Source organism: Lynx rufus, unplaced genomic scaffold (genome assembly GCF_022079265.1).
Source record: "Lynx rufus isolate CCGP_SWC_20201006 ecotype Redwood Valley unplaced genomic scaffold, mLynRuf1.p SCAF_5, whole genome shotgun sequence".
In the NCBI taxonomy this organism is placed as follows: domain Eukaryota; kingdom Metazoa; phylum Chordata; class Mammalia; order Carnivora; family Felidae; genus Lynx; species Lynx rufus.
Genome location: NW_025814867.1, coordinates 61,747,498 through 61,770,816, shown reverse-complemented (window position 1 = coordinate 61,770,816; position 23,319 = coordinate 61,747,498). Strand labels below are relative to the sequence as shown.

Here is a 23,319-nt window from a genome sequence, read left to right as displayed (position 1 = left end):
CATAGTTGTAGTTTGCTCCACCAGCTGACCTTTTTGGGCTCCTCTGGTGAACCTCATTCATTCCCACTTCAGAGTCTGGCAGCAGGAGATGCCGTCAGTGTCGAATGCTCTTCCTTCACTCTTTGTCCTGTTTCATGTCTGCTTGCTTTTCTGCCTTCAGCTTCAGTGTTACTTCTCCCTGGCCCACACAGTCTGCATTGTCCTCCTGGTCTGACCGCCAAGCACACGTTAATATTTAATTGGCAATACCTACCAATATTTGTAACTTATGTCTGCTCTGAATACGACTGTAAGTTCCACATGGAGTGACCAGAGTCTTTTTTAGTTTTTATATATTTTTTATTACCATATCACAATGCCTGGCAGATTGCCCTGCTACCATTTCACGTATACCTTTTGAATAAGTGAAACAACATTGCTCAGGGGGTGCAAATAACTGGGACGCCAACAAGGGTCTTCCTACATTTCTCAGAGGGGGAAGTAAACTTGGTTTCCGTGGCTCCAGTTCTGTGATCTGTGAGCATCTAATAAACTCCCCAGGATTCCTGGCAGTCCCCGACGACTTATATCTTCATTGACTCTCTGCATTCAGCTCTTGGGCTTGTACAAGTAGTTTCATTTTTGTCTTTTATCTGCTTATGCTAAAAATGTGGCCTCTTCACTGGTTTCCATGTAAAATCCACACACAGGTATTTTGTGAGTTCTTCATCCATCATTTCTCCTCTTTTTGTCCTCACACCCTCCTTTCCTTTTCTTCTCTGATTTTCATCTCTCCTCCTCCCTGGTTTGCCCAAAGAGCTCCACTTCTTTTTCTTATTTTTCTTATGCAGAGCAAATAAATTCCCCCTAGCTCCTAGGTCCAAACCAACACACACAAACTCAACTTTTTGCTCAGGAGAACAAGAAGGTTTTCTCTGTATCAAGATTTATTCTGCATAGATATACATGGCATCATTCAAAGCAACTGTACTCTTGTATATGTAGACACAGCTTTTTTTCTTCCTCAGAAAAGACCACCTTGAAAAATACAGATGTGATTTTCATTTAGTTCATTTCCTACTAGAAACCTCAAGAACTTAAGGAGTGGTGTCACGTGACCAGCACCAGTCATTCCTTCCATTTTCCCAGGGTTTCCCAGGAGCTCCTGGGGGGCACCAGCACTGCCTAGTCAGAGGATCACCACTGTCTCCATTCTGACAATCACAGATGCTGCCACATGATTTCCCATGGGTCTTTGGGGAACCAAATATGAAGACAGTTGGAGAAGGTGAATAAGCAGTGCAATATACTCATGATAGAGTGGAGGAAAAACAAACAAACAAAAACAAACCTGTCTTTCTATTAGAATGGATACCAGGTAATTAAAATCTCTGGTTTACAGACCAAGAAAGAGTCACTGGCATGCTTCTAGGTTGGATGGCATAATCACTCCTGAGAGGGATTACTGATGCAGCTAGTTAGAGTGAGGGTCACTGAAGAACTGATAACAAGGTTCACATGCAAAATTTACCTTATTCCTTCAACTCTCACACTCACATTTTCCCAGCTACCTAGACATCTGTGTGTATAACTGTCACCAACCCTAATGAGAAATACATGGAAACTTCCAGTTTGAAAGCTGGGAAGAAAATGTAGGGGAAAAAAAATGCCATGTATTTTTAGTAGGAATGAATGCAACTATGACTGTCTTGAAGGTGCCAAGGTATTTTGCATGGTCAAAGACTGATGAAGTCAAGCAAACAACTGTTTTCTTTGGCTTGTTTATTTTTTGGGAAGAGTTTAGTATTCCATTAAAAAATAAATTGGGAAAAATGCGACTAGAAGTTAAACTTGACTAAATACAGCTGTTGAGATGATTCCAGTAACCATTTTCATTGGCATTTTATCATAGCTGGCTAAATATTATAAAATTACATTTATATCACCTCCTCTATTTGCCCACCTACACAATTCCAGATGTCAATATGGAAACTTGGCTTCTTATTCATTTTTTCTCTCCTTTTCAGCTTGAAGATATTATGTAAAGGAGAAGGAAAGGGAAGAGAAGAACAAAAGGGATAGGAAATAAAGAAATAGCAACATTGGTTAAAACTGACATTGTAGGGGCGCCTGGGTGGCGCAGTCAGTTAAGCGTCCGACTTCAGCCAGGTCACGATCTCGCGGTCCGTGAGTTCGAGCCCCGCGTCAGGCTCTGGGCTGATGGCTCAGAGCCTGGAGCCTGTTTCCGATGCTGTGTCTCCCTCTCTCTGCCCCTCCCCCGTTCATGCTCTGTCTCTCTCTGTCCCAAAAATAAATAAACGTTGAAAAAAAAAAATTAAAAAAAAAAAAACTGACATTGTAGTAAGTTTTTTTTTTAATTCTTACAGCAACTATAGAGGAGTCATTTTTAAAAAATAAACCTGGAAAATGAAGCTAAGGAAGTTTATTTTATTTTATTTTTGAGAGAGACAGAGGGAGACAGAGAGTGAGCAAGAGAGGGGCAGAGGGAGAGTGAGAGAGAATCTTAAGCAGGCTCCACTCAGCATGGATCCAGATGTGGGGCTTGATCCCATAACCCTGGAATCATGACCTGAACCGAAACGAAGAGTCGGACAGTCAGCAGACTGAGCCACCCCCGCGTCCTGAAGCTAGTGAAGTTTATTTATTTTTTTTTTATTTAAAAAAAAATTTTTTTTTTCAACGTTTATTTATTTTTGGGACAGAGAGAGACAGAGCATGAACGGGGGAGGGGCAGAGAGAGAGGGAGACACAGAATCGGAAACAGGCTCCAGGCTCCGAGCCATCAGCCCAGAGCCCGACGCAGGGCTCGAACTCACGGACCGCGAGATCGTGACCTGGCTGAAGTCGGACGCTTAACCGACTGCGCCACCCAGGCGCCCCGAAGCTAGTGAAGTTTAAATAGCTTGCGCAGTATATGGATTATAGAAATTCGTCAACACTGGCAAACCAACACCATAAACTTACATTCCCCCATGAAGTAGAATATGATATTACACAGTACAAGGATTTGCTAAACACTCCATAAGCACCAAACAGAGCAATTATCCTGGAAAAGAAAATTGTAAAACAAACATCCCACACCATAGCTGGATGATTTGGAAGAAGTCATGAATCCTCTCTTCCATATATAGTCCACTCATTTGTCATATGGAAATCTTCCTACCCTCCCTTTCGAGTGGATGGAGTCTCACAATAGCAAATGAGTCAACTTGAAATCTCTTCAAAAGAAATGGAGTTCTAATATGTGCTATTAAAATTAATATCTGATGATCTTTAAATTGTTTCACTATAATTACTTGGAGGAATTTCTAAGACCTCAAAGTAAATATTTTCATTATAGACCAATAGATATTGGGCTAGAAAATCTACTCATTGGGAACACTAACCTTGCAGATCTCTGCAGAATGTTCTATTTTAATGTTCATTGCTACATTTGAAGAGCTGGTAATTTAAAAATATGGGTAATGAATGATTAGTCCCTTCTATTTATTGAGGTTTATAGGGATGTTTTTAAAAAAAGAATTTAATGTTTATTTACTTTTGAGAGAGAGAGAGAGAGACAGAGTGCATATGGGAGAGGGGCAGAGAGAGAGGGAGACACAGAATCCAAAGCACGTTCCAGCCCTCTGCGGGGCTCAAAGCCTCAAGCCCTGAGATGGACACTCAACCAACTGAGCCACTTAGGTGCCCAACGTTTATAGGGAATTTTAGGAAAACGTTTTTACTCCTCCCTTTTGTTAAAGAATTAGTGAATTAGTGGGCACTTACTTTTTTTTTTTTCTCGATTGTTCTGTTTTTGTAAAAAAGAAAAACAAAAGAAGAAACACAAAGATTTTATGAGCTTCTGCTTCAGGAACAGACTCCCCTTTGCAGGACCATGCAAACACTTAAGAGATCCTCAGATGGGGCGCCTGGGTGGCGCAGTCGGTTAAGCGTCCGACTTCAGCCAGGTCACGATCTCGCGGTCCGTGAGTTCGAGCCCCGCGTCAGGCTCTGGGCTGATGGCTCGGAGCCTGGAGCCTGTTTCCGATTATGTGTCTCCCTCTCTCTCTGCCCCTCCCCCGTTCATGCTCTGTCTCTCTCTGTCCCAAAAATAAATAAAAAAACGTTGAAAAAATTAAAAAAAAAAAAAGAGATCCTCAGAGTTTTCCAAAGCTAAAGAAGAGGTCATCTTCTCTTCATTTCATCAACAAGCTCACTTTTAACATTTCTCTATTAATTTTGTATCAGAGATGTTTTATTCTGAAGTACTTGCGATAGATTTTTAGTTTCATTTCTCATGCTGCCATGTTAGGGATGAAGGGTTTGGAAGATGCGGGTTTACCAATGAAACTTATGTAAGGGAAGTATTTACTTCCTAATAGTCATACAACATTTATTTGATCCCAATTGTATATAGTTGAGTCTGTCAAGTTGCAGGTCAATATAGTGAGGTCTCTCAACACCAAGTCGTAGTCATTTGTCCATTCATGCACTGAGCGCCTTTACTTTGGAGAAACATGAATAGGACCTGATTGATGAGCTCTCAGTCTAGTAAGGGAGACAGAACAGAAGATGGCTACCTCTAATTCAGAGAGAGAGAATGACTTGAAATCCATCAAAGACGTAAATAGTTGTGGCTAGACTGGAGCCATCAAATAAAGCTTCGTGCAATAAGCAGCAAGAGCCAAAGACGGCAGTTCAGCAAAAGGCACAAAGCTGATAAAAGCAGTGAGTAGCAAGTGGTTTAGTTTGCTGGAAATGATAAGCTGAGCAAAAAGCTGTGATTAGGATAAAAAGAAAAAAAGGATTTATGAGGGTCTGATTGTAGATGGCTGTCAGTACTAGATTAGAAGCGTGTGCCTATGTATCAGGAAATGGATGCCCTTAAAGTTTTTCTGAGCAGCAGAGAAACACGATCAGAGGCACACTTAAGGAAGATCCTCAACGCTGTAACTAGTAATTTTGGGTAAACTACTTCCTATGTTCTGACTCGAGTTTTGCATCTGTCTCACAACCAATATTAGTCATTTTTCTTCCCATATGCAAGGGGCTCAAAAGAAAATCTGCTTATATCATTTTCCAAGCTAATCACAAAAACTAAGAAAACCCTTTCATTAAATATTTATAAGGTAAATTTAAAAAGAGGAAGAGGAAACAGTCAATATATTTTGGTTTTAGTACTGGGCAGTTTTCTCTCCTGCAAGCATACCTCCATTTAAAATGTAAAAGAAAAGACTTGTTAGCGGTATCGTTTTTTCAAATCTTTGATATTTTCTCATGAGACACATAAAAAAAGTGTTATTGGCTATATTTACATCTTATGTAAAGAAAGAAAAGAAAAACAAATAAACAAAAAGAAGAAGCCATAAAGCAGTTCCATTAATTGCACTTTGTAACATGAATTCTTTCTTCCTTCACTGGGAATAGCTTGCCGGGGCCTAATGATTTATTTAAATGGAGGGATTTTTATAGGCCTAGAATATTAGGATCCTTTATTAACTTTTATGTTCTGGGGATAAACAAGAGACAGCACATCAAGTTTCCCAGGTAACACAAAATCTCCCCACCTAATCACATGTTCAGTGCAAAACCTCAGCCTTTCTTTATGCACAGCAAATAAATTGGTTTGTCACCATACCAATCGTTTACTTTGTTAAAACGTTTTAGGGAGAACACATGTAAAAGAGAACTCATCACAGTAATTTAGCAGCAGTAAAGGACAACTCATTACCCTTCTACCAGTACTCCGGGGTATGACTTACTGTCGTTGCAAAGCGTGTCTCCCCAGCCAGCTGGGCAAGAGCACTCACTCCTCCCTTCTCGGCATCTGCCTCCATTCAGACAGTCCTCACAGCTCACAGGGCAATTGTGTCTGAAGGTGGGATCTAGGCTGACAGAACTATGACCCCATCTCAGCTGGCCCATACTGTCTACATCACTGAAAATGGAAATGAAACCCTTCATTTCTCAAAAAAAGAAAAAAGAAAAGAAAGAAAGAAAGAAAGAAAGAAAGAAAGAAAGAAAGAAAGAAAGGAAGAAAAGAAAAAGAAAAAATGAAAAGAAAAGATCTTTGAGCATGTTTCCTGAACAGTCTCAGGAAAAGACAATAGCAATAAAACCTTTTAAAAGAGAACTTTAAATATAGACCCTAAAGACTATTGAGAATGTTTAAGAAAGCAAAAAAGTAAAAAGAAATTGCCATTGATTCCTGAACATGAAAATTATGTTTCTGGCACTTTGGTGTTATTCCTTCTAGGTTGTTTTAATACAAAATTGTTGTTTTTTCTTCCAGTAATATTTTTGAAATTTTTTACTGAGATTTAATATACATGCAGAGAAGTCCATAAAACTCAAGTTCATACTTGAGTTCATACTTTTTTCTCCACAATGTAAATAAATAACCCCTTGTAATTGGCACCCAGTTCAAGATATAGATAACTACCAGTACCACAAAAACTCGAAGGTAATTTGATGATTTCTTAATCATTAGCTTCACAAATTGAGCATTATTCTGATTCCTATCACCACAGATTATTTTTTCTTATTTTAGAACTTCATATAAATGAATTTTACAAAAAGTATGTATTCTTTGGTATCAAGCTTTTTTCCCTCAGAATGTTTGTGAAACACCCATATTGTGTGCACTCTAGTTTGTTTGTTTTGTTTTTTTTCATTTCTTTTTTTAGATTTTTTTAAGTTAATTTATTTATTTTTGAGAAAGACAGAGACAGTGTGAGCAGGGGAGGGGCAGAGAGAGAGAGAGGGAGAGAGAGAATCCCAAATAGTCTTTATGCTGTCAGTACAGAGCCTGATGTGGGGCTCAAAGTCCCGAAACCATGAGATCATGACCTCAGCTGAAACCAAGAATTAGATGCTTAACCCACTGAGCCACTCAGGTGCCCTGCTAGTTTACTTCTTAATGGCTGTGTAGGTTTTTATTGTGTAAATGTAACATAATGTGATTTTCCATTGTATTCCTCGGGGAAATTACCTTAATTTGAATAAGAATGGAGAGACTCGATTTCAGTTGTTTCAGGACGATTCCATTTCAAATTTTGCTCCTGTTTCTAGGTGGGGTCTTTTAGACTTTCTAGTTGAAAGTCTGTCAGGTTTAGTAAGGTCTCTATTCTATCTCTTCTGACTCTGAGAAGCCAAAGTATCAGGAGTTTATGTAAGAAATATCAAAGCATTTCCATTTTTATGCACACATTTATTGATATTATTATTATGACTGACCATACCATAAATGTGTCTCTGCCATTTCAACCAACTCTTTCTACAGCAATCTCCAAGCTTTGATAGTATTAAAATACCACGAATAGGATGAGAACAAAAAGAGCAGTTCTGTTTTACAAAGAAAAGAAAAAAAAGAGGCAGCAGACTGGCTGCAAACTGTTACTCTTGAAAGAGGGTATGCTAATTTATTTTGATCAGAAGTGATTTGATGCTTCAGTTCTGTTGCGTGGATGTATAAGAGAAACTGCTCACATTTTAAAAGATATTTTTCTTGGTCCACTTGAGCATAATGAACAATTGTTTTTTGGCATTTTAAAATGTAGAAAGAATCTAGATTTTAAGGCTATTTGAGGTAAATTTCAACTATGTAATAGTGACTTCTAGTGGAGCTGTAATAGTTACGAGAACCAGAAGGTCCCAGTACAACCCTTCTCCCCGTTATGCTAATATAAAGATAGTTTCCAGCTCCATTTCACTGTCTTGCACTTCAACATCCCCCCCACACCCTGTACTTCCACTCCTACACACACCTACATAACAACCGTTATTGTGCAAAAGGAAGAAAGACAAAAGATGTAGAATTTGACAGGAAGCAGTGAAGATGTAATTTGGGCCCCACATTTCTTGCTACCATCATGTTAAAAGACTCAAAGGCAGTAAATATCGACAATGAAATGACAAAGAAGAGAATTTACGTGAAATACCGAAAAACAAAGAGGTGAGTATAATTAAATTCTTTCACTCACCAATTTTATGCAGGGCAGTCAGTTCTCGAATATGCGTTTCCCGTCCTCCTCATCTTCATCTGCGTAGGCGGTAGGCAGAGCGGTAGCAACATGAGGAAGCAGTTGAGGTGGGCTCTTGAATAGAAGGCCTGGAAACCTTACAAGTTCCAATTCCTCTTCTTCCTCCGGCTTGTCAGCATCTAAAGCTAAGGCCACACAGAAAAATGCCTGGGTACAACATGCTGTTTAAAAGAAGGAAAAACTGAGCAATGGTTGATGAGAGAAATGACAGAGTTTGAATCAGACAGCCAGGGCAGGGGGTGACTGGAAGGTGCATCTCTTTGAGAAGGCCCTTTCAAAAAGTCTTTTGTAAATGCAGGTGAGAAGCAGCAAGCATGAAGTTGAAACCGCAGGGGACTGAACCGAAGGAAAAGGAAGAGCTCTGTCTGTGAAGAGGGAAAGGGGAGGGCAGGTTGAGTTAAGGGTCACGTGGTCTCCGTTTCTCTCCAAGAACAAGATGAGGGTGGAAATATTTAGAAGAGAAACAATAAAATTCTTCACAGTGACTTACAGATGCAAGTTTTCCCATCGCTTCCAATTCTGGAGCCTTCCACACAGGTATAGTCGTATGTTCCCACAGAGTTCATACACAGCTGGTCACAGACTCTACTGACATTCAGACACTCATCCACACCTAGGAAAATTTAAAAATGTTGTTTTTAGGTGTTGAGAGATAAGATAGACATTATGAACTCATGGGCATCCCTGTGTTCCCCTTGTGACCTTTATTAGTCAGTAACAAGGTTTGTCCATATAGAAAGCATAGCTCCCAAACTCTTCTCAAGTATACCGTGCCAATTATTTTTCTTCCACTCATTTCCAAGTTTACTGTAGTTCATCTACACAGACAAGTTCTTCCTGAAACCTTGATCACAAGATTTTGATGAAGAATATACAACTTAAAAGACATTCAGTGGTCTCAGGCTGTGCACCACTTCTGCAGAACGTTCATCATTCTCGAATTATTCAGTATCTACGGTGAAGAATTTATTCCACATGTAATTCTGTACAAGGCTTGTGGACAATTTTAGAGATGGAAGGCCTTGATCTCATGACTTACTAGTGGTGTATGTCCACATATGAGCCCAGACTTTGGTCAATGTGTTTATGATACTAAAAGTTCATTTATAAAGCTGAGTTTCTAAGTTTTGCTTCAGATTTTGGATACCTTTCCCATTTGGATGTGTGTACCCAAGTATGTACATTCACGCCATACAATCATCTCTTGGCTCACTCTACTTAAAAGCAGATGGTACGTGAAATTCAATTTTTTTTTTGGCCTTGTTAATTGGATGGAATGTGGTAAATGGTAATATACTCTACTGTGTTTAGAATATAGATACAGTTTTATATTCTTTGCTGTTATCTACACTGCAAGCCTAAGGAGCTTGGCTACCCATATGAGGAAACATACCTATCATCCTCAAAAGAATGTAGGGGAAGTTGTTTAAGCAAAGAAACACTATTCTCTCTAAAACGTTAAAACCTTCTCACGTAATTTTACTGTTATTAAAATAGATATCCATCCTCTAATCTTTGCTTCTATTTAATTTTTTTTTTTCAACGTTTATTTATTTTTGGGACAGAGAGAGACAGAGCATGAATGGGGGAGGGGCAGAGAGAGAGGGAGACACAGAACCGGAAACAGGCTCCAGGCTCTGAGCCATCAGCCCAGAGCCCGACGCGGGGCTCGAACTCACGGACCGCGAGATCGTGACCTGGCTGAAGTCGGACGCTTAACCGACTGCGCCACCCAGGCGCCCCATCTTTGCTTCTATTTAAAAATTATGGATCAAAATAATGGTAATAATGATCATAAATGAAAAAAGTTTATATATTTAAGATAAGCTTTAAGAAATAAATTACACCAATGACTTACAAGAGCCATTTTTAGTAGTATAAAGAGGTGAATTAATCCTACTCACTAAATTCGCACTTTCCTATGATATTTAAACATATATATCATAAAACTGGTTTTAACAAATAAATCGGAAGATTATAAAATGACTCATCTGAATGCTTGCATTAGGTAGATTAATTTCGGTTATGTAAAGGAATGTGGTAAAAATCTGAACTGTGGCTCATGAACTGGCAATCCTTTTGCTTTGACTCTCTTAATTAAAATGACTTTGAGCAACCAACTTTAATTCCCATCAAGCTTGCCATGAGTGATTCTTATGGCAGTGTGCTATGGCCTCCCTGAATATCTCTCTTGCCTATGTATATTAAATTAGGTAAAAGGGATTATGGGCCAATGAATATTATACTAATAATAGCTACTTTTAGCAGAGTGATTTCGTGATGTCAATCACTGTACTAGGCACTTTACATTTATTACTTTACTTAATTTACCCACTAATCCTATTATTGTCTTCACTTTACTGATGAGGATCTGAGGCTCAGAGCAGTTAGGGTCACCCAAGTTCATACAATAGTGAATGGTAGAAGCACATACAAATCCAAGTCCCTTTAGTGTCAAAACTTTCCCTTTCCTCCCCTAACCCTCAGCCTCAGATGTTCATCCTGCACTGATTGCCACATCACATAATGATTTCATGTTCAATCTCAGGAATTTACCATCACATCCACAACCAGCAGAAGTGATTCGAAAGCCTTCCTGACAACTGAATTCATAGCCTCCTAAATAGTTGAGGCAGAGTTGGGCACAGTAGTCTTCTCAACTCTCACATTCATCGAGGTCTGAAGGAGAAAAGGACATTTATGTTATTTAAGAGACCAGAATTGAACCAACCCATAGAAGTCGGTTAACTTCCAAGTTACAACTGTTTTACTGATCATTTTCTGTTTCTCAAGCTACACAGTACAAACATCAAAGAAACTATAACACAAAAGGAATGAGGCCCACATTTGGGTTTGTTTCTTAAATGCTTCTCCTATGCTTGTAAAGCATGTAAATCATCTCCAAGTGCATTGATAAGCACAGGAAAAGAGATATCTGCTATTTTCCCAGTTTAAACAGCAATCTGACTGAATAAACAGAGATCAGAGGACGATGACGACAACAACAACAACAACAGCCAGTCTTGAGAAGAGACAAAAAATTCCACTTCGTGAACATTTTGTAGCTACAGAGGAGGTAGTCTTAGCCTCCATAATGTGTTTGTTCTTCCAGAACTTCAGATGAAAGAACAATCCCAAGTAAATGGAATTCATGTGACTGGCAAGAGAAGTGGTAACTGCAATTGAGAGAGAGGGCAGAAAATCATTTTAAATATTATGTTTTTAAATGACAGAATATTTCAGGGCATTTGCTTGAACTATTTGATGATGCTTTGACTGGATGGATGAGTGGGATCTAGGGGGTTTTATCACCATTGGTGACACCATTACTTTGGCATGTCCTATCAGATAAACTGTTTTTAAAATAATTGTTTTTAAGTCTCCTCCAACACTATTATTCTAAAAGTTTACCATCTTGAATGTTGCTTCCTAAGACATAATTGCCTTGAGGAAAATAAACATGCACCAGAAGATGTCCAATCAAAAGCTTTCAGCTGCAAAATAATCTATTTGACCTGAGTTTTGAGGTGATCATTTCTAACATAATTGGCTGAGGAGTGGTGACAGACTCTTCACCCACTATTTCCTTAGGCTACACAGCTGGGAATTGGGTGGTCAGGGTTTTTGGCTATCTGCCCTTGGTTCAGTTTGACCCCCTCTGTTTGTTCAGCTGTTAAGTTGGGTGGCCTTCAGTGCTGACTTTACTGAATTTCATTGTTCCATAACTCCATGAGCAGTCACAGATATAAAAGGTCAGTGTCTCAATTAACCTTGGAAAGGGTACCAATGTAAGAAATGTAGATAAGAAAAAAGAAAGAAAAAAAGTACAATCAATCAGCCAAGGTGAAGGGTCACCATAAAATATCTAAATGAGGGTCATTTGGACACAAAACGTTCTTCCTCTTGCAAAATGTCACAAGCAGTGCTTCTCACAAAGTTCCTCGTGATATTTTTGCCTTTTTTATATTAAACCTTCTTTTGCCCTTTGGATTAAAAAGCATGAATATAGGGGACCAAAACTTTTTATATTGCTTTTTTAAAATGTTTATTTATTTATTTTGAGAGAGAGAGAGAGAGAGAGAGAGAGCAAGCGAGCATGACTGGGGGAAGGGTGTTGGGTAGGGGGGATCCCAAGCAAGCTTGGTGGTCTCAGCACAGAGCCCAGTGTGGAACTTGATCCCACGAACCATGAGATCATGACCTGAGACAAAACCACAAGTCAGACGTTTAACCGAATGAGCCACCCAGGCGCCACCCCCCCCAATACTTTCTATAAAACTCAGTTTCATTTCATCAAAAACATTATACTTTAGGTTTTTCTTTTTTTTAATTTTAAGATTTTTTTTTCTTTTTTTTTTAAGTCTTCTCAGATACCACCAGAGCCTCTAAACATACAGGTCTCAGGATTCCCTGTTCTCAACTAGCACAGAGCACAATTGCATCACATAATTGGAAAATTAGTTCCTCCATCTGACTATCATTTTATGATCCATTTTGGATTTTTCTTCTATTATCATTCCTCTGGGTCTATTTCTAGCGTGTCTCATCTGTAACATCCTCAGTCTGGAACTCACCTGAACATCCTTTCTGCCTCATAAGCCTTTCTTAAAATGCCCTGTCTCTTCAACTTTTGCATCACCTGTTCCCCAAATTTCTATATATTTTTTTCTGATCTTATGTGGTGAGATTTTTGATTGCTTATTTTTCCCTTTTAATTTTCCTCATCTCTATTTTTTCTGACATAAGCCAATATGCCAAATGTTGCAGTGTTACAGAGAAATTCACCTGTATATAAAATTGTAGCCCTAATAATAATTATAATAATAATAAAAGAGTATCAACAAGGCAAATGTAGCAAGGCAAAATAATTTAACATTTCAGCTCTAATTTCAAAAAAGCATCCAAAGTAAACCATAAGGGATGCCTGGGTGGCTCGGTTGAGTATCTGACTCTCAATCTCAACTCAGGTCTTGATACTAAGGTTATGAGTTTGAGCCCCATGTTGGACTCCATTCTGGGCATGTAGCCTACTTAACAAAACAACAGAAAAAGTAAACCATAAAAGAACTTGAGCTTTTATATTTGTTCCCCATATATGACCACTGAATAAAGCTCCAAAGGTTAGAAATAAAAAAAATATTTCCTAACAATTACCAATTGTTAAATTTAGTGAACTTACTGCCTGTCAGGCGCTAATGTTTTGGATAGCCACTTAACACGTCTCTAAGTTTTAGCCCTAATAAAATCTGCATTTGGGTAAGACTGAACATTTGCAGATTAGATGACTGATTTTCACATTTATTTGTATATTCAAATATATTTTGAAAAGCTAATCTTAAAATAAGCTAAAAAATTATTTAGTTTCCTTTATGCGTGAATGTTCTTATAAAGCATCCATGGCTTTAATCTGTTCTCAGGCAAATAAGCAAAGTATGTGTATGTATACTCCAAACAAATCATTGCCTTTACTCAAGTGAATATTTGGACTTAAGGAATGAGTATTATTTATTGTTGTAAGATGAAATAAACTTGAGCCATAAACAGTACAACCTCATGCTGACTGCTGAAATATTACAAATATGTACTTTTTCCACATTTTGACCCTGGCAGATGTTATTTTTTTTTTTCTAGCTGTAAATAAGAGCTTCACTGAATTGTACTTTTCACAGAATAAGGAAAGACACCAGATTGTAAGTTGCAGAGGTTTAGCAAAATTCCAGTTTCTCTTATCCAACAGTCAAAAGAGAAAGACAGGTAGAAAGGAAGGAAGGGAGGAAGGAAGGAACAAGGGAAGGGAGGGAAGGAGGGAGGAAAGAAGAAAGTCTTTTATATTTTCCAGAAATAAAAATGTTAGCAAGGTAGAAAAATATAAGCGTATTGGCAAGGGAAGTAATTGGTTTCATTAAGTTAACCACTGTAGACTGGGAAAAATGCAGAAAGCAATGTTGGATCAAGAAATATGTGTAATGACATTGTTTTGGTTAAATAATTTATGAAACCAGAATACTTCAAAATCCCTTTAAGTTCACTCTGTCATGTTATAGTGCCAAAATAAAAGATCCCAAATACTTTGACCTCTGTAATTCACCTCTTCTTTTATGATACTTCAATTTGTCTCTAACCACATTGAGTAGTATGAAATGGTCAAAGATTTTTTTTCAGATTCATATTATAATTTTTAAGAAAGGTGATATAAAGTATTCCAAAAGAGAACAAGCAAATAGGGTATTACAATTCCTGAATAATGGCAAATTGCTTGAGGGGCTTAGAGGTTCTCTCAGAACCAAAGCACATAGTAATACAGTTTGAATGTCACTATTCCTATTTTTAGTAGATATTCCTTTTTCTCAGAAGCTTTGGATTAAACATTTCATATGGAACAAGGTTAAGGTGGAGTTTATTCTTATTTTCCCATATGATCAAAGTCTAATAATATGTTGGAAAAATTATTCACTAAGAATGGGCTTGAGGTGGGATTTCCAAAGAATAATATCTTTTAAAGTTTTCTTTTGGAAATATAGCTACTTGCAATACCAAAGTTGCACATGCACCCAAATCATCACCAAGCTGAAAATCAATGGTTTAGTTTCTGCTTGAGGTAAAGCAGGGTGTATATGTTGTTTGAATCATAAATTACATTAAATGGTTAGATAGGCCCTGCAAGATTTTCTTGACATAAAGCTATTAAGTCAATATATTTTGTTAAAATGTTTTAAATCTTTAATTTCAAAATAAATACCTAAATATAATGATGTCTTCTGCCAAGAAATCTTTCTTTTACATTTATCCAGTAGCCAGAGATACTATTCAATTCACTTCTCCTTGCATACTACAGCCACAAATATGTATTAGAGATGAAAGGGCTAGATGAATCCAGGGCAAATTCTGAAGATGGCATTTACCATACATTACCTATGCATGTTTTCTCATCTGAATCAAGCTGGTGTCCATGGTTACAGGAACAATGGGGGGCCCCCCCAAGTACATGCTCTCAGTGATGGGAACAACCACCATTGTTCTCTTTACAGCTATTGACAATTTCCAATGCAATCCCTTTCCAAAACAAGCAAAAGAGAGTTATTAGCATAACAACAGGGAAACCTGAATATATGTTAATAATGGGTACACTCTGTTAGGAGGATGACAAACTTTATTGGAAATTTATCAGCACTCTAGACATATAAAACTGAGGGCTATTAGGCATTGTAAATGTCTATACCTTATCCAAAATAAACCTATAAATAATGTTAAACTGATGAAGTGATACAGAAAAGTAATGAGTCCACCAGTGGTTATTAAACACTCTTCTTAAAAGACAGTTACCTCTGGGAATTTTCAGTATTTTCAGGATATAAAAAATACGCACATTGAATCGATGATCAGAACGCAAGTAGGTTGTTTGCCAGTTGACGCATCTGTTCTCAAGCTAATGGTATGTTATTATCTGTCCTTTTTTAGAGGCTGTAAGTACATGAAAATAATGTTAAAAATAGCCTTACAAAAGTATGATCACAAAACCAATGAATGAGCTGATCATTCGTAGTAACTAGTATTGCGTTGATGTGCTAATTCGTTTTGATATATATGAGCATCACTTATTACATAAACATACTATGACTTTGAAAAACAATTTGCTGATCCTGGTACATGCAACTAACTATAGGCATTTAGGGGGACACTGGCCTCAGCATATGGATACCAATTGTCCTAAGCACACAGGCATTGTAATCAATCATTTTCTAAGTGAGGAAATGAGAAATAAAGAATGCTTTGAATCACTGTTAAAAATACAGAATCTGGGTATTCTGCTATTTTCACCACTGGCCACTATAGTTCTTCATTTGTGTTGCCTGGACCCACCTCTTCTTAATAAGAGTGTTTACATTGGTTCATTTCCTTCCATTCTTAACTACTGAAGAAGAGAGACAGGAAAGAAGAGGAAAAGGCTACTAGGGATTCAGTACCCTCGAAGGCCTGTATCAGCATTCAAACGGTCTCGATCCCTGCTGCAGCGCCTGTATGGTAATAGCTCCCGGGCCCCCAGCCTCAGTCTCTGGTAGGAGCCGCCCTAGGTGCTCCTCTGCAGAGCACTCAGCGCTCATCCTGTCACTGGGCTCATCCCTCTGTGCCATCATCATCCTGCATCACCCAGCTCATCGCAGATGTTCAAAAATAGGTTTCGAGGGGCGCCTGGGTGGCTCAGTCGGTTGAGCGTCCGACTTCGGCTCAGGTCACGATCTCGCGGTCTGTGAGTTCGAGCCCCGCGTCGGGCTCTGGGCTGACAGCTCAGAGCCTGGAGCCTGCTTCGGATTCTGTGTCTCCTTCTCTCTCTGCCCCTCCCCCGTTCATGCTCTGTCTCTCTCTGTCTCAAAAATAAATAAATGTTAAAAAAAATTAAAAAAAAATAGGTTTCGAATGATTGAATAGACAAAAGGATTATGCTAATCAATTTGTTATTGAAAATAAGGACCCCTTTGGGTTTAGAAACAACTACTTTAGCACTGAGGGAAATTCGAAAGCTAAAGGAAAGATCAAAATAATGAAGAGGACTGATATTTTTATAACATGTTAACATATACTCTTTAAGGAGACATACTTTAAATCATGGCTCCTATTCTTGTTATTTTCTGTGGACAATGCAGTTCTCAGACTGCTGGTGGTAATTTAATTTAAATATAAATTACATTGTTGTAACCTTTATTAAAGAATACATGAAACTAAAACAAGTGCATACTTAGATCTATTATAACTGCCCACTAGAAGTAAGCTGAGATTTTGCGTCCTTGATACTGGTGTTAAATAATTCTCAACCATCTTACTTTAAAAAAAAAAAAAAAACTTTAAAAAAACTTTAAAAAATGATCCTTGTAGTTTGTCACAGAGAGCAAATAACCATTATTTATTCAACATATTAAGTGTACACTAAATTGCTTGGTAATCTGGGGAAGTCTTATTTAACCACGCTGGATCTGGAATTTTCCAATTTATTTATTTACTTTTTTAAAATTTTTTTTTCAACGTTTATTTATTTTTGGGACAGAGAGAGACAGAGCATGAACGGGGGAGGGGCAGAGAGAGAGGGAGACACAGCATCGGAAACAGGCTCCAGGCTCTGAGCCATCAGCCCAGAGCCTGATGCGGGGCTCGAACTCACGGACCGCGAGATCGTGACCTGGCTGAAGTCGGACGCTTAACCGACTGCGCCACCCAGGCGCCCCTATTTACTTTTTTAAAGTAGGCTCCACGTTCAGCATGGAGCCCAATGTGGGGCTAGAACTCAGGACCCTAAGATCAAGACCTGAGCTGAGATTAAGAGTCAGATGATGAACTGACTGAGCCACCTAGACACCCCAGGAATTTTCCGATTTCTAATCATGAGTCAGTGATAGTGTATTTATACCACTCCATAAAGATTTCATGTTTATGCTATACAGTGTTTTGAGAGCCTCTGAGGAGAAATTAGACAAACACAAAACATTGTTTTCCTAGGAAAAAACTAAAACAATATTTTCCTAAAATATACTTGTTATCCGAAGGACACATAATTCATCCTTAAACATTACCGTGTTCTGAAAACACTTCCTCCACCTACAGGTTTTGAAGCCACCCAAAACATCAGTTTTCACCAAGAAAGTTTTGTGTGTCAGTAAATATTGAGGCCTAGTGAGACCTGCACAAAGAACTTAGCCAAATATTCTCATAAGGGAAAAAAATGTAAAAATACACTTCTACCAAACGTATTCAACTCTAGGGCAAATTGCCCTACCAAGTAAATTCTACCGAAAGCCTGTACCTCATAAGTCATTAGCAATAATGGCCCCCTCTTTCATGACAACTAAAAATGCACCAGTCAGACTGCAAGAGATTTTATTTCAGACATTTGTAAAGTATACTCATTTCCTAAACCTCCTAAACCTCTGGCTGCATTAAAAAGTCAAAATATTAATAAGAAAGAAAAACTCATCCACATTTCTCTCTGCTTGAAAGGACTCCTCAGGGCACTGAGAGAAAGACTCACTTCAGAAGTTGTATCGTAATTAGCAGTTAATTCTTCTCTCCTGTCCTATTAGTTTGCTCTTGAAAAGACAAATACCACCATAGCAAAACTGCCTTGTCTTTAAGCAATAGAAATATACCATCAGAACTCACGGCTACACTGGCAACCCAAGCATTAAAGAAACATAGAATTTTGTGCAGTGGAGATGAATTCCTTAAATTCTTTAGTGACCCTAAAAATGTCTCTTCATGAGACAGCGTAGGGAAGAACACAAATTTGTTTATTCTATTTATCACTATCATTCCTCCTTGATTAAATTAATAAGTAGGCACACAATGTATACAAATGCATGAGAAAGTTGAAAGGACAGTATATTTGGAGCCTAAAGACCCCAGTTCAAGTCCCAGTGCTGTCACTTACCAATTTTGTGTCATTGAGTTTTTGGCTCCAGCATTGAATTGATAGTTTTCTAAGGTATGGAGAACAGGGAACAGCATATTTGGAACTGAGACTGGAAATCAGCAGTTCTGTTTTGTAATGCCTATCAGTCAAGCAAGGGGAGACAAGGAGTACACAGTTTGATATATTCACATATAGTGAACGGAAGAAGAGAAATGAAATATAAATTGGACATTTAGAGAGGGGAAAGAGATGGAAAGGAAACCAGGAAAATGTGAAAACATGAAAGAGAAGGAAAATGTTTTGAGAAGAAGGTTGGGGGCACCTGGGTGGCTGAGTTGGCTAAGAGTCCAACTTGATTTCAATTTAAAATGAAGAAAAGTGAGACATAGAAAGGTTTAACTTCTGGCACCTGGCTGACTCAGTCCATTCAACATCTGGCTCTTGATTTTGGCTTAGGTCATGATCTCATGGTTCATGAGATTGAGCCCTGTGTAAGGCTCTGCACTGACAGTGTGGAGCCTGTCTGGGATTCTCTCTCTCCCTCTCTCTCTGCCTCTCCCCTGCACACATGTGCGTGCTCTCTCTCTCTCCAAAATAAATAAATAAACATTTAAAAAAAGAATAAGAACAGGGGTTAGTCAAGTGTGTTGAATGCTGCTGACAGGTCAAGTTGGATAAAACCAGAGATGCTAACAAGCAGCCTGGCAGCATGGAAGCTATGGATGACTATGAGTGGGTAGAGATGAGATGTGATTAGTCTTGGACAATGGGAGAGTGCAAGATGAGGAGAAAACAGTGGCTAAGTGATAAAAAAGTTTGATGAAGGGGATCAGACTGAACCTATAGTGGGGCATGGGCTCATAGGAGGGTACTTTAAAGACAGGAGATACTGGACCATGTTGATAGGCTGATGAGAGTGTTCCATTAGATAACTGCAATAGCAAAGATACTGAGATAATGAGAGAGAATGGAATCTGAAGTATAGTAGAGAAAGCGGCCTTTGATAGTACTAGGACCACTTCCTTTATATTAACAGGGGTGAAGTCTTTTTCATGAGATCCTATGGGGTATTTTGGGTCAATTGCTAACTTGACTGGTAGTTTGCATTCTCTTCCCTGATGACGTAAGAAACAAGGTAAGGATAAAGGCAAAAACAGGGGTAATCTAAAAATTTGAAGCACAAAGAGAAGGTGTTCGAATTCCTTTTGATGAGGATAGAAATAGACATATTCTGGTGGTATAGATTGTTGCAGTCATGCTGCATAATCATTGGAGATTTATGGTCTTGAATTCAAAGTAAAACTAATTAACATGGTTGTGTTCAGAACACAACACAATTTACCTGGTAGAGAAAGAAGGGAGGAAGTCAGTGACAGAAAGGCAGAGTCTAAAGATGAAAGAAAATGCATTGTTGATATACCCTGATTACATAAGAAGAAGCAGAGGTGGATAAATTAGCCAAAGAAATAAGAAAAAAAAAAAAAAAACTTCTGTCATTTAAAAGAAGAGGGAAGAAGTGGGGGAAGAGTGAGTTAGAGAAATGTTGAAGCAGAGAACATGGAATTTGAGGGAATTTGTATCAGATAATTTTAAGCTTAGTAAAGCAGAAAGGGCATTATTCATCTATAGGTTGAGTAGTGGACCAATGGAGAAGACACAAAACAAAATAGACATAATAGCTATTAATAGCAGTTAATAATTCCACATATTAACATTTTAACATATTCACAATAAGAGCTCTATTAAATTGTATAATGGAGCCTAGGTGAGGAAAGGCTAAAGTTAGATGACATGGACCATCTTTTTTTGAGTAAGAAGAAGAAAAGGGGTACACAGATGAGCCAGTGAAAGAGAATGCAGTCAGAAGAAGCTGCTTAAAGCTCTTCATGCCTCTTTAAAGGCATGATGGAAAGGGGCCCCTGGGGGGGGCTCAGTCAGTTAAGCATCCGACTTCGGCTCAGGTCACGATCTCACAGTCTGTGAGTTCAAGCCCCGTGTTGGGCTCTGTGCTGACAGCTCAGAGCCTGGAGTGTGCTTCGGATTCTGTGTCTCTCTCTCTCTCTCTCTCTCTCTCTCTCTCTCTGCTTCTCCCCCACTTGTGCTCTGTCTGTCTCTCTCTCTCTCAAAAACAAATAAAATGTAAAAAAAAAAAAAGGCATGATGGAAATGAACAGAAATGGGAAAGGGAGAAGAGCTGATGTGAAAAATACACATTAGAGCATCCGATGTGCCAGGAACGCTATTTCAATCACGAGCTGCTCCTGTACGTCACCATCACTAGCTCCTTTTCCTGGTATTTTACATTGGAGTTATTAGTGTTCAATAAATACTGCATGGCAGAGGTGATGAAGGTGGGCAGACTCCTCACGAAGGAGAGCTGTGGGTCCAAAAGAGCCCTGGATCACAAGCCTTGAGACAGCCCTTACTGTGTACACTGTGGTCATTATGTCAACCATTTTCTGTGGAGTCTGGGCCCCTGTTTCCTCAAACCACAATGAGGGTGTTGGACTTCTAAGATCCCACTCTTACCACACCCCAGGGGAAAACATTTCCAGAAGCTTCTGCTTTGGCAAGTTATGCAGTACAGTTCTTTTGTTTATTACTCTTGTTTAATATTTGTAAAATGCAACACATTTCCTGGGCTTCTATTGCTGCCACTTACTGTAACACTGTTTTCCATCAGCTCCCAGCTCGAAGCCGGGGTGTCAGGCACATGTGAAAGGTCCCATTGTGTTCATGCAGTGACGGCTGCAGTGAGCCAGCCCTTCAGCACACTCATTTATATCTGCAGAAAGAGATACACGGCAGCTATGTTTTCAGGGCCCAAATCGACATTTATTTGTAAACTATAAACATGAGCTAAAGCGTCTCCTTCCTCTCAACCCCAGACATGAAGCATACAGTAAAATACCACACAGGCACCACATTTGCAAATAAAACAACTGCTAATTGTATTTTCTCAAGTGCTGGTCTAATGCTCTCAAATACTTCTATCAGAATCTACTAATATTTATTAATTGGGAGAACGAGGAAAGGAAATAACTAAAAATTATACCTTATCTGTTCCCTAATAATATAGGGAGAAGTCATCCTAATTTTCCTTTAGGAATATATATCACATTCTTAACCAAAAATGGTATCTCCCTCATTTAAGGTAGACAGGACATGTGGACCAGGCAGATTTGGGGCCTTCATGTGTAGCAATCCATGGTCTATGCTCTACCTGATTGCCACAGGGCAGTGCCATTTAAACAAGGATGCTCCCTCCTTGTCCTGACACTGAGAGCCTGTTCCATTCAGTGTAACTTCATTCTGTGGTCCAGATAGTCCCTGTTCTTTCCCTTCAAGTCGATAGGTCTCAACATCATTTTCCCAAGGAGTACTGATTCTTGTACTGTCCTGCGTGTCATCTGCAAGGGCATTCATGAGAGATACTCATTCCTCTGAGATATTTGTAAAATTCTAAGTGGACAGTAATTTGGGGGATAGACTTTCTGGGAATAATGAATCAGACACTAAAATAAAATTTTGAAAGAGATTGTATCTAGATACATATAGATAGCTGTATATATCTATACACGTATGTATTTGTCGACTTTCCACAAATATTTAATAAGGTCCTAGTCTGTGCCGGGTGCTAAGTTAGGTAAATGCTGTGTAAACAGAAGACCAAGGCAGAAATGGTCTCTGTCAGAAAAGTATATTAGCACCATCAACAGAAAATTGTATCTTAGTTTTGGCTTAAAGAAGAAAAAAAATAACTATGCAGTAACTTTTAGACCCAATTCTTTTTCAGTTTCTCAATGTGTTTATCCATCCCATAAGTCAGGAAATATTTTGGTATATTCATAATTAATCCAAATAAACTGTTTCTCATTTCATGAAAATGTCATGATAAAAATGAAGGATTCTGTGATTTCTCTGAAGTTATTAAAACAAAGACTGTCCCACAGGAATGATTTCATTTATTAGTTCTGGTTATGGAATAATTTGTCACTTTCATCTTTGAATTGAAGCATGTCTGTTTTGCTATTTCTAGGAAACAGAAATATGTAACCTTGTATTTATAGTTTCTTTCTTTTTGGTTTTAATTATTTCTAACTTCTGAGAACACTCATTTGCACGTACTTGTGTTTCAAAGGTTATCCCCCACTTTCTGTAGCCTGTAATGAAAAGCACCCTGTGTAGTTATGAAAGGTTTTGAATATTAATTCTGGAATTCACTTCATAATGAGAAACAGAAAACAAAAGCATTAATTCTGAAACTACACCAGACCGTTTCTTTTGTAACTAAAATTTCACTGAGTTGTTATAATTTCACAAAAATACCTTTCAGAATGATCAAATGTGATTATAGGTGTTCTTTTTAAAGCATAAATGAAAACACCTTTCTCCCAGCAGTTCTGACTATTCAAAACTGAATTACAACAAGATTTCAAACAATTACACAATTAAGCCATCAGCTTCAACCTTCTACCTCCACGGACCTTGTGTCTTCAGACAGCTGGTACCCCGGGCAAACAGACACACCTGGCCACACCATTCTCATCTGACAGATGTGAGGACATCCATTCCCACCCGCGCAGTGGTCCATCTCTGAAAGCAATTGAGCAGTGGTAGTTTATAATTCATTAACTTCATAAAGATATACAAGGTGGACAGGTGGAGAGAGGTAAAGAGGGAACTGGGCCCATGGGGTTTCTCATCTAAAGATGGTAAGGACTCTGGAGAGTCTTTTCCCACTTCCAGAAAGAACTAATCCCATAAAAAGTTTCCCATTTTGTGATCTGAACTCTGAAATCTCAACAGATTTAAATATGGACTCGAGCCAGAGAAGAATTACCTTAATTTCACTCTTTCCAGAATATGCCTTCTGCCCTCTGGTACCAAAAGTTC

At 38.5% G+C, this 23,319-nt stretch overlaps 1 pseudogene; it reads right to left on the bottom strand.

Moving 5' to 3' along the window:
• Positions 1–23,017, bottom strand: part of LOC124527179 (EGF-like and EMI domain-containing protein 1) — a 31,793-nt pseudogene extending 8,776 nt beyond the window's left edge.
• Between the last annotated feature and the right edge of the window lie 302 nt (positions 23,018–23,319).